The sequence below is a fragment of the Notamacropus eugenii genome, chromosome 3, assembly GCF_028372415.1.
Source record: "Notamacropus eugenii isolate mMacEug1 chromosome 3, mMacEug1.pri_v2, whole genome shotgun sequence".
Lineage (NCBI taxonomy): Eukaryota > Metazoa > Chordata > Mammalia > Diprotodontia > Macropodidae > Notamacropus > Notamacropus eugenii.
This window is the reverse complement of record NC_092874.1, coordinates 80,920,999-80,933,423: the sequence shown is the minus strand read 5'-3', so window position 1 is coordinate 80,933,423 and position 12,425 is coordinate 80,920,999. Positions and strand designations below refer to the sequence as shown.

General features: G+C 38.7%; 1 pseudogene across 1 annotated transcript; it reads right to left on the bottom strand.

Moving 5' to 3' along the window:
• Positions 1 to 10,001: 10,001 nt before the first annotated feature.
• On the bottom strand, positions 10,002 to 12,183 carry LOC140532911 (solute carrier family 41 member 3 pseudogene; annotated as a pseudogene). Its single transcript, XR_011976736.1, has one exon. The product of XR_011976736.1 is annotated as a solute carrier family 41 member 3 pseudogene (transcript).
• Positions 12,184 to 12,425: the final 242 nt, after the last annotated feature.

Here is a 12,425-nt window from a genome sequence, read left to right as displayed (position 1 = left end):
ATAAAGAAGTGAAATCCAATCCATTTATGGTTCAATCCCAAACTTCCAATAAGTGGATAGCAATTGTAACTCTAGTGCTAGGTTCATCAGATCAGTTCTGAAAGCTGATTTTTTTTTTTAATCACAGATTATGGGATTGTTGATTTATAGCTAGAAGGGATCTTAAACACCATGAGGACCAAATGTCATTTTATCGATGAGACAACTGAAGCTAGTAGAGGTTAAGTGACTTGCCCACAGACACATACCCAGCAAATTGCCTAGTGAAAAAAAAATGATCTCAGTTTTTCTGACTCCAGTTATAGTACTCTATCTTCTGTGCCACCTAGCAGCCTTATGAAAGCTACTTGTCTCCAATTAGAAATACCCAATAACCCATAATCTATGGAACTACTAACTAAATTGCTTTTTTTAACTCTGTTTTTTCATAAGCAAAAGCTTTTTTCAGAATACCACCACTCAAACACACCTTTGGTAATGTGGATGCTTTAGATATGATGATAAATAAGAATAATAATTCACCTAGCATTGACATTCAATTAAAAATATGGTTTAAATTTTATTTTTAGACCCCCCCCCCCCCAACAAACTAAGCTCTGATTTATATTTTATGTGTATAAATATGTATGCTACAGGAAAGTAGGAGAGAAGTAGGGGAGAAAGTAGGGGTGATAAGTGGGATGGGGGAGGATGACAGAAGGGAGGGCAAATGGGAATAAGGAGTAATTAGAAGCAAACACTTTTGGGGAGGGAAGGTCAAAAGAAGAGAACAGAATAAATGGAGGGCAGGATAGGGATGGAGGGAAAATATTACACAACATGACCATTATGGAAGTCTTTTTCATGACTATACATTGTATAGCCTATATTGAATTGCTTGCCTTCCCAGTGGGGATGAGTGGGGAGGCTGAAGGGGAGAGAAGTTGAAACTCAAAGTTTTAGGAACAAATGTTGAGAATTGTTTTTGCATGCAACTAGGAAATAAGAAATACAGATAGTGGAATATAGAAATCTATCTTGCCCTATAAGAAAAGAGAGAAGGTGGAGATAAGGAAAGGGAGGGGTAGTGATAGAAGGGGAGGGGCAGTTTGGGGGGAAGAGGGTAATCAGAATGCAGGGACATTTTGGTGGCAGGGGGAGGGGAGAGACGGGGAGAAAATTTTGAACTCAAAATTTGTGTGAAAATGAATTGTTGAAAACTAAAAATAAATAAACATAAAAACAAAAAACAATATGTGTATGTCTACATGAGTATGAGTGTGTGTGCATATCGAGTATGAATCTGGGGGTCTACCCAAAACTACATTTTTTTGCTTCACAGTCACAATTTTATGACAGCTGTGAAATTTGAAAGACAAGTAAATTGATCTCATATAAACTTAATTAAGAATGCATAGATTCTCTTCTCTAATGATACTATCCTTCTCTGTGACTGAGTCAATTCTCATCCAGCATTATAACTAAAAAAGCAATACTTTACCAAATCAGTTTAATCTTCAATTAATCAATGGAAGAGCATTTCCAGTTTGAGGTTTAATCCACTCACATACTTGTCACCTAATAATACCTGGTTCTGAATATCCTTCCAATAACATTCTAAAGGTTATTAATGAACTTGAAAGTATTCAGTCTTTAAAATAGTTATATTGGTAGTTTTAAAGAGTTGTGACTTCAATTATGTGACTATTCTTTCTAAAACATACCAGAGGGAACCTGCTGCCTGGGGACCAAGAGTTCTTCACTCCTTTGTGTGCCAAAGTCCCCTTTAACAGTTTTGTAAAAACTATGGATTCTTTCTCAGAAAAAAAAATAATGTTTTTTAAATGCTTAAAATATATGATTATGAAAGAAACCAAAGGTTAGGAAAAATAAAAGATATATGTATGTGTGATATATAATAATAAATTATGTGTATATTTGTATATATATGCATATATGTATATGTATGTATGCATGTATAATACAACTTCATAACACTGAAATCTATCCATAGATCATATAAGGATTTGAGGACCTATGTTATGAATTCCTCACTTTAAAAATCTTGATTATTTGGTGTGTTTAAGAAAAATTCTTTCTGTTGCCAAACTTCTCTAAATAACCACAAAAGACAAAAAAGTTTGGCATTTAACCTATATATAAAACCTTTTTTAAAGAAATTTGGAGGTTCTATTAGAGCTTGGTATCTCACTGATAGTTTCCAGGAATTCAGAGAAATCTAATGTCTATCTACAGACTTCTTGAAATACAACTGACTAAAACCTATTTTTTTTCCTAACTAAGGAAAAATTACGAGTGCTAAAGGTCAAACTGAATTTAGGCATAGACCTGAATTTTAAAGAGAATAGAGTACAAAGAATTCATGGGGGGAGAAAGAGAGAGAGAGAGAGAGACAGAGAGAGACACCAGAGAAGAGAGAGAGAGGGAGAGAGAGAGAGAGAGACAGAGAGAGAGAGAGAGACAGAGAGAGGAGACAGAGAGAGAGGAGAGACAGAGAGAGAGAGACAGAGAGAGAGAGAGCAGAGAGAGAGAGAGAGAGAAAGAGAGAGAGAGAGAGAAAGAGAAGAGAGAGACAGACAGAGAGAGAGAGACAGAGAGAGAGAGACAGAGAGAGAGAGAGAGAAAGAAAGAGAGAGAGAGAAAAGAGAGAGAGAGAGAGAGAGAGAAGAGAGAGAGAGAGAGAGAGAGAGAGAGAAAGAGAGAGAGAGAAGAGAGATCTATAACTTACTTCTTGGACTAAATATCTTCAGTACGAAGGGACTACAATCTTCTCTCAAGAATCAAATTATGACGACAAAGCAGGTATGACAGGAAGGAGAAAGGAAAGTTGTCTAAAAATTCCAAGTTGCATACATAGAAAATTCATCAAGAAATGGATACAATGTTTATAAATTTTTAAAAATTTACTTTAAAAAAGACATGTTACTAAGATTGAAACAAGGGTACATAGCATTGTGTGTGAATATTGTAGGTTTCTCACTGACTGGTAAGAATAGTGACATGAGTGCTTAAGATCAGAATGAACTGAAATTGGAGAGGAAAGTTCAGGACAACTACTTTGCTTTGTTTTTGATTTTTTTCATCTCCATTGAGGGGAAAAGAAGTCTGTCAAAGACAGAATCACTGATCAGGTTGTCCGAGACAATGAATGATCATGAAGGAGAGAGAATGTAAAGATTTCGAAAATTGTGTTTTGTTTCTATCTTTGTTATCTTGGAGAATAATTTGAGAATTGGAAAGTATATGATTGACTAACATGATGTTGATTGGGCAAATAATGTGATAATATGGGACTGCCTAGCTAACCTTGATGAATTCAATGCATCTGGTCATATTAACTATATCATCAGCTACTGAAAGAATTGGCAGATGTGATTACTAAGCCTTTGTCAGTGACATGTGAGAGTGTGGAGAATTGAAATTTACTATTGTACTAAGTTCTAAAAAAAAGAGAGAAAAGAATACTACCTGCAAAGTCTTGGCCAGTGAGCACAACTTCCACTTTTGACAAAATACTGGAATATGTACCTAAAGGAATTATTAGTGAATGATAAATAACAGGGATCTACAAAAATAGGTCATAATCATATTGATTTCCTTTAATGACAGCGTTATCAGACTGGTAGACTGAAGGAATGTGGCTGTTCTAATTTGTATAGATTTTAGAAAAAATGTAACTAAATCCTCTCCTTTCCTTCTGTAAAAAACTGGTGAGATGTGGGATGGATGATGACAAAATCAGGTAAATTTGTTACTAGCTACCTAACTGAATGAAAAGAGCAGTCATTAATTTCAACTGGAAAGAAGTCTCTAGTAGAGTATTACAAGGATCTGTAATATCTACCATGCTTTCTCATATTTTGTCAATGATTTGGATGAAGGAACAGGTGACATGCTTAGCCAAATTTGTAAATTATATAAAATTAGAAGGGACAGCCATTCAGTATGAACAGAGTGAAGATTCAAAAATGTCTTCATAGGCTAGACCACTAGACTGAATGAAATTTGATTCAATTTCATAGCAATAAATGTAAAAATCTCAAAACTGTGTCCAAAAAAATAACTTCAATATACGTGATGAGAGCCTGGATAAAACAGAAAATAATAATAATATTTTATTATATGATGTCTTTCTTTGAGGTCTTGGAGGAATAGTAGCATACTAATACAGGTGGTAATATAATATATTTAAAGGTAGAAGATGTGCTAGAGATTATTTAGTTCAAGTATCACATTTAACAGAACAGGACACTGAGGCCCAGAAAATAAATGACTTGCCTAAGATCATATGATTATGAAGTAGCAGAGTCAGAACCTGAACAGAAGTCCCTGTGAGTCCAAGTCCCAAGTCCAGTGCTTCAAGAGGCCATACTGCTTCTTGTGCCTCATTAGTTCTTTATTTCTGAAGAACAGTCATTGATTGCATTTAATATATTTGAATTTGTCAAAGTACTTTATACACATTATATCACCTGATTCTTGGAAGAATCTTGTGAGGGATTTTACTAACATTGGCCCTGTGTTAGAGATGAGAAAACTGAAAAATTTAGTGACTTGGTTTAAAAAAATTACTTTTTTCCAATTACATGTAAAAAACAATTTTAACATTTAAAAAAAAATCTGAGTCCCAGATATTCGCCCTCCTTTCCCCATCCTGTCCATAAGAAGGCAAGCAATTTAATACAAATTTTACATGTGTAACCATGCAAAACACTTTTGCATATGAGTCATGTTGTGAGAGAAAATAGACCAAAAAAAAAGAAAGAAAAAAAGAAAGAAAGAAAAAATAGAGAAAGTGAAAAAGAAAAAATAGAGAAAGTGAAAACTAGTATGTTTCCGTCTGTATTCAGACTCCTTCATTTCTTTCTCTAGAGGTGGATAGCATTTTTAAGTCATGAGGCCTTTGGAATTGTTTTCTATCATCGTATAGCTGAGAATACTAATTCACATTTTTCTTGGAGACTTTAGAGTAGGAGCTTTGACTTTGTTCTCTCCTTCTGGTTTTATGTTTTGATCTTCCTTGTCACCAAAATAAGATTTTATAGTCTGATTTTTTTTCCCCGTTTTTGCTTATTTCCTCCTATGTTACATTTTAATTCTATAACAGTAAGTACCCCAACTTATGCAGGAGGACCTACTATCACAGGTTCTTAGATCTGCATTCATAAAAGGAAAGCAACTTTCAAGGGGTTAACGATCACTTTAATCAAGCACATGTATCATTCCTTTAATCAAGCATATATAACACTTACCTAGCTCAGGGGAGTCAGCACCCTGAACTTCAAAGAAAATACAGAGGAATCAAAGATCAACAGATACAGCTTCCTCTGCTTGAATTCAACAGCCAGGTCCAACTGTATGATCACAGTTACCAGGGAGGGAAGTACCAACATCTGGGTTTTCAAAGCTGATGGACTCCTTTAGGAGCTTCCTAGAGTCCTCATCTGGCCAAACAAACACTTCCAGTCAGTAAGCCCCAAAGTAATCAAAGATCAACAGACATGACTTTCTCTGCCTGAATTCAACATACAGTCTGACTGTTTGACCACAGTTACCAGAGAAGGAAGCTCTGACATATGGGTTTTCAAAGCCAGGGGGCAACTTAAAACAGCTTCCCAGAGTTCTCATCTGGCACTCAAACCTTCTTACAAAAACTAAGATCCAAAGTAAAACCTCACCCTCAGAGTATTTATACACTTTTTAGAGCCAGAAGGCATAACCTTCTGGCCCAATGTACAAAAGGTACTTGGGACCCTCCTACAAAACAACTCCCCTAATCAAGCTTCCCATAATGGGCAGGCCCATCAATGAATGGGAAAGATCTTCTTTAATCACATTATTCAATCAGAGGCACTTTTAGTAAAACAAAAACAGCAAAAGATCCTAATTTGATTGCCATCACAACTTCTCACTTAAAAAAACGGATGGTGTACCATTTGGTGTATATATGTTTACTATTAATATTACTTCATTGTCAATGATAACTTCAAGCAAAATGTAGTTTCACCTCTTTTCTCTTTTAACTAAATCTATTTTTGCTTTTTTCTTTGTCTGAGATCATGTTTTCTACCCCTGCCTTTTTTTGACTGTAATGCAATATATTCTCCATCAGCCCTTCAGTCCTTTACTTTTACCCTGTTTATGTCTGCTTCAAATAAATATGTCTTGTGAACAATACATTGTAGGATACTTGTTTTTAATATATTCTTCTATTCTCTTCCATTTTATGGGTGTTTAACTCATTCATAATCACTGTTATGATTACTGCTAATTTCCCTCCATCCTCTCCCCCCTACACAGTTTATCCTTCTCTCTCTCCTTTTACTCCATCTCTCCTCCAAAGTATTACACTTCTGGCCACCCCCTCTCCCAATCCACCCTCCCTTAAACCTATTTTTTATGCCACTCCCACTTCCTTATGGGGCATGATATATTTCTGTTTCCAACTGAATGTGTATGTCATGCCTCTTTGAGCCAATTCTGATGAAAGTTTTAAGAAGTGCTTTCCAAACTCCCCCCCTCCTCATCTTTGTCTCCCAGATTTAGGTCTTTTGTCTCTTTTATGAGAGGTAATTTACAGCATTCTACTTCTCCCTTCCTCCTCATCCTAGTGTATCCCTTTTCTGTCCCTTAATTTTATTTTTTGGATTTCATTTCATTATGGACAACTCACAGCTTTGCTCTTTGTCTATGTATACTATTAACTTCCCTAATAAAGGAAAAGTTCTTAGGAGTTACAAGTATCATCTTCCCATGTATGATGTAAACAGTTTTAAATTATTGAATCACATGATTACTTTTTCCTGCTTAACTTTTTATGCTTCTTGAGTCATATTTATATGTCAAATTTTATATTCAGCTCTAATCTTTTCAGTGGGAATATTGGAAAGTCCTTAATTTTATTAAATATCCATTTTCCCCCTGAAAGCTTATATTCATTTTGTTGGATAGGAGATGTTTGGTTTTAATCCTACTTCCTTTGTCCTCCAGAATATCATATTGCAAACCCTCTTATCCTTTCACATAGAAGCTGCTGAATCTTGTGTTATCCTGACTGTGGCTCCATAATACTTGAATTATTTCTGTCTAGCTGCTTGCAATATTATCTACTTTGCCTGGAACTCTTGAATTTTGCCATAATATTCCTGGAAGTTTTTGTTTTGGAATCTCTTTCAGAAGGTAAAAGGTAGATTCTTTCAATTTCTACTATACTCTCTTCTTTTAGGATAGAAGGGTATTTTTCCTTGATAATTTCTTCAAAGATGAAGTCTGGGCTCTTCCATTTGACCATAGATTTCAGGTATTCTAATCATTCTCAAATTATCTCTTCTTGATTTATTTTCCAGGTCAATTGTTTTTCCAATGAGAGATTTCATATTTTCTTCTATTTTTTTCATTCTTTGGATTTTATTTTATTGCTGTGTATGTCTCATGGATTCATTAGCTTCCAGTTGCTCAATTCTAATTTTTAAGTAATTATTTTCTTCAGAGAGTGTTTGTATCTCCTTTTCCATTTGGCCAATTCTACTTTTTAAGGACTTCTTTTCTCAGTGAATTTTTTGTACCTCTTTTTCCATCTGGATAATTCCACTTTTTAATGGATTCTCATCAATAGATTTTTGTGCCTCTTTTAACATTTGATGTAGTTTTTTAAACTATTATTTTCTTCAGTATTACTTTTTTTTGCTTCTTTTATCAACCTATTGACTCCTTCTTGCCTTGCTTTCTTTTCCCCATTTTTACTCTGCCTGTCTTGTTTGATTTTTAAAATCTTTTTTGATTTCTTCTAGGACCTGAGACCAATTCACATTTTTCTTTGAAGCTTTGCATGTAGTTGTTTTGATCTCATTGTCTTCTTCTAAGTTTGTTTTGATCTTCCCCGTCACCATAGTAATTTTCTGTGCTCAGTTTTATTTTTTAATTTTTGCTCATTTTTCCATCCTTTTTTTCTTGACTTAACAACTTTATGTTAAGATTAGGCTCTGTTTCTGGGATGGAGGGGGCACTGTCGCAAGCTTCTGTTTTTTGTTTTGTTTTTGTTCTGCTATGTTGAAAGCTAGTTCTGGAAGCATGTATGTTTCAGTTTTTTGTGCTGCTGTGTTCAAAGCTAGTTCTAGGGGTTCTGTAAGTTTCAGTTCTTCAGAGGTGATATGATTTAAGGAGAGGTGTGCTCAATTCTCTCCTCTTTTGTGCTCAGGTATAATGTGATCAGGGACCTACTCCTGCTAATACTCCTGCCCTGGATACATGGCCCAGAATTGTGTTGCCACAGAATCATGTATTCAATGCCAGTAAAGTATTTTATGTCCCCTGCTGACCAGTTTTCAGATTCCACTACAATCTGTGGGCTGGGAGCTTTGGAAACCACCAATATAGCTGATTTAGTTGTTCCTAAAGTCTGCTGTTCATTTGCTTGGGTGTAGCCTGCACTGGCATAGCCTGTTCTGGACTGCGCCCTCAACACAGCAAGTCAGATCATTTTTGTCAACCTTCTAAGTTGTCTTATGCTAGAAAACTGCTTCATTCCATTATTTTATTGGGTCTGCTGTTCAAGAATTCATTTTGAGACATTATTTTAATGTATTTTGGAGGGGAATTTGGGAGAGCTTAGGCTAGGTGAGTCCCTGCCTTTATTCTGCCATCTCTTCTCCACCGAGAAATTCCTGATTGGTTTGGGAACTTTTTCAGAGTCACAGAGCTAATGAGTGCCTCAGGTGGGTTTTAAACCCATATTTTCATGACTCTGAAGTCAGTGTTCTAATGAATATGATATCACTTGCATAATAACTACCATTAATTAAAGCCTTTCAAGATTTGTGAAGTGCTTTACAAATATACCTCATTTGATACTGTAGTCCTGTGAGGTAAGTTCTATTTATTATCCTGATGTTTTTAACAGAGGAAATTGAGGCAGACAAAGGTGAGATGGTTTACCTTAAGAGATACAGCTACTAAATGTCTAAGGTTGGATTTGCACATAGGTCTTCCTGGCTCTTGGTCCAGCACTCTATCCATTGACCCCCACTTACCTGACATGAAGTAGCAAAACCCCAAAAGAAAGTTATTCATGGGAATGCTGACTAATTCACCTAACCTGTACAACCTATAGCCAAAGAAATGACAACATAAGCTTCAAAACAATGCCTACAGTGATAATGATACTGGAAGCTTATTGTTCTCTATTTCCATTCCCAGTTGATGTCTCCTCTGGACACAGAACATTTCAGAAAATAAATCTAGATGCCAAACGTTTATTAAGTCTGAAAATACTTTTTCCTCTCTCTCCTATGTTGATTCAATTTGTCCCTTAAACTATGCTTTTGGGTCGAGTTTCTCCCATATTTAATATGCAACATGAAGCATGAAATGTCTCACAGACAGAGTTTTAATTTGGTATTAATGTGCATGCTCTCCTCAAGTTTATTCCATATATCACTGCACTGGGAAACTTCCCTCGTGAGATGTATTTGGCTGTGAATGAGTGAGAACATGAAATATTCTAAGCAGGCTCAGCCTCAATAATAAAAGAAGGCAATCAGCTCTTCAGGAAGATGAGTAAGTGACAGCAGAAAAGAGACAGACACCTTAGCACTGCCCAGGGGAAGGTAAAATACCCATCAAACTACTTAGTCCAATCAATAGGCAGGAGAAAACCTTCATGAAGAAAAATCACCTCTGTGGGAAAAGAAGTTTTCTAGGAGGAAAAGAAGATGGATCAGACCATAGCTTGCATTTATTCCTAATATTTGCTCTCTGTTTCTGAGTTATGTTAGAAACCTAAGTAATTAGGAATGTGCATTCAGATCCATCAAGTCTTTACTCATTATAATAATCTGAAACTTTGTAGCATAGCCTGCAAATATTAACTCACCTTTATCAATGTGCTTTCATGCTGAGAAACATTTGCCTACATAGGTGTTCAAGGAAAACTAGACTAATGATTCTAAGAGCAAGTATATACTAACTTCACAGGAACATTATCCAGCTAACAGTCATTCACAAAATCATTCTTTTTTTTTTATTATTTCTACATAATTTACTTCTGCACTTTTCCAAACACTTTTCCTCACAACATTTTTGGGGAAAAAGTTGAGATAAATAAGTTGAAACCAGGAGAGATATTGTGCCCTTGGTGGGGCCCAAGGGCATGGCTATACTCCCTTAGGGAAATGCTTTGCCTTTGGGTCAGGACAGCTGCAGAGGGGGAAGGGATAGATCCAAATAGTAGCTCTGAAGTTCTCTAAGTTGGGCATTGTCATTGACAGGAGGAGCCAAGCCATCTGGCCAGAGCACCATCCTTCTCATTTGTGGGGCCTCCCAAAGGCATACTGGATACTTCCATAACACCATTCCCACTGGGAAGCCCAAGCTACCTTGTTACCTACATGTATATACTAGCCATGCTCTGGGCTGCTGCCAGGTAAGAATGCCTGAGAATGCATGTGAAAATCTTCTTGGCAGAGAGAGTTATGAGGAGAGACCTGCAAATTCTTTTGGTCTGACTGTTGGGACATTTGCTTTCAGGACTCTGAAGGTTGCAAAGACCAGAGAATAAAGTGTCTTGGGCTTTCTTGGCCAAGTTCTAAGAAGGCCCAGTTTCCACCATGTGGGGATTTTTCAGATGCATCTTGATAGAGAAGAAGGAATCCAAGAGAAAGCAGAGGGACAAGAAGCTGGTCCCCAGCAGATCCCCCATCCCAGTGAGGTAGGGGATGCAGTGGCTGTCAGGATCCTGGGACTGGTGCCATACCAGCCTCACCATTATCTCTGCCAGGTATAATAGGATCAGCACCTGAGCCAATGAAGCAATTAGATAAAAGACCACAAACAGCAGATTAGTCTTGATCTGTCCCTCCATCAGGTGAATAAAGTAGAGGAATGTCAGATGACCAGGTATCACCAGGAACAGCAGGACTCGGGCAGACACAGAGTTGGTTTCTGAAGAGCAGAAAGTGGAACATGGATTAGGGCAGAAGCTCCTCATATTGTGTGGCAGCACTCCAGGGGAACTCCAGGAATACAGGTAGGTGGAGACCCGGCTGGCCTGGATGGACACCAGCTTACCACCAACACCATTCACTACTAGAGTAAAGATAGCCATCCCACTGAGGTTTTGCTCACTTATGGTTTTGTTGAAGATGAGCCCACCAAGGCTGCTGAGGAACATGGCTATGATGAAGGGAAACCAGCCTGTCTTCAGGATTTGGGTGATGGAGGGGCTCTGCTTTGCTATGAAAATCCACATTGGAATCAGGGAGAAGAAGAAGAAACAGATCGAGGGGAACAGGTAGTATTGGTCTATGTACCCATACAGGATGCTGCTGGTGCCTGCCAGAATGCATAGGGATAGGACATCTCCCAGCATGGATGAAATGGGTGTGGCGATGTTGTCTGGGTTGATCCCTAGCTTCTGTGCACCCAGCACCACACAGATCATCAGTATTCCTAAGAAAAGGGCGGTCATGAAGGATGTGACCACACTGCTGGCACACAGGACCCCGACGTGAGCCATTTCAAGTTTTTGCCAAGAGATGGTTTCCAGCACAAGGGCAACAACAGCGGCCAGCAGACCCACAACTGTGGCCTGAACCTGGATCAGAGCAAAGTTACTACTGATCATTTTTGGCTGAAGCTCTGGGTCATCGAAGATCCCGGTGTTAGCGGCTGTGGAGAGCCGGCAAGCCAGAGTCATTTCCAGGTTCCCTTTCAGGCCCACGAGGGGAGGCACCAGGGCTAAGGGTTCGTTGATCTCCACAAACACGTTCCAGTCCTGGATGTAATTCCACAGCATTCCAGCCATGGTCATTTCCATGCCTGCAAGCACAAAGGGGACAACCACTTGGAGGCCGATGATCAGAGCCGTTTCTTCCCGAGGCTTTTCCGTATCGGACAGTTGTCTTTTGCGGGACCATGACACGGTCTCAGCCAGGGGCTGCCCTGAGCTCTCCACTCTGGACAGGGGCTGACCCTCACTTCCCAGATGCCCTTCCTTCCGCCTCTGCCTTGCCTCCTGTCCTCTCATCTTGGGTCACTTTGACATCACGCCATTCATTCACTCAGGGATGAAACTTCCTCCCTCCACTCTGGTCCGCTCCCGAGGCCACCAGACACCTCCTGCTGCTTCAGCCTCCCGCAGGTACGCAGCCAACAGTGGGTGGGCAGGTGGGTGCAGGGAGCCCTCGCGCCCACATCGCGGGCTCCGACTTCCAACGGTTGCTGGCCCGTGGCTGCGGGGTCCTGCTCGCTGGATGCCCAGGGGCTGGACAGGGGCTGGACAGGGGCTGGGCGGGCTGAAGGGGAAACATGGTGCGGAAGGGGAAGAGATACCCCGCGTCACAAAATCATTCTTATCAAAATGCAAACTATCATTAGGTCACTAATAATCACTGCTCCCATTTCCACGGGCCTTTAGAGATGGGATGTGA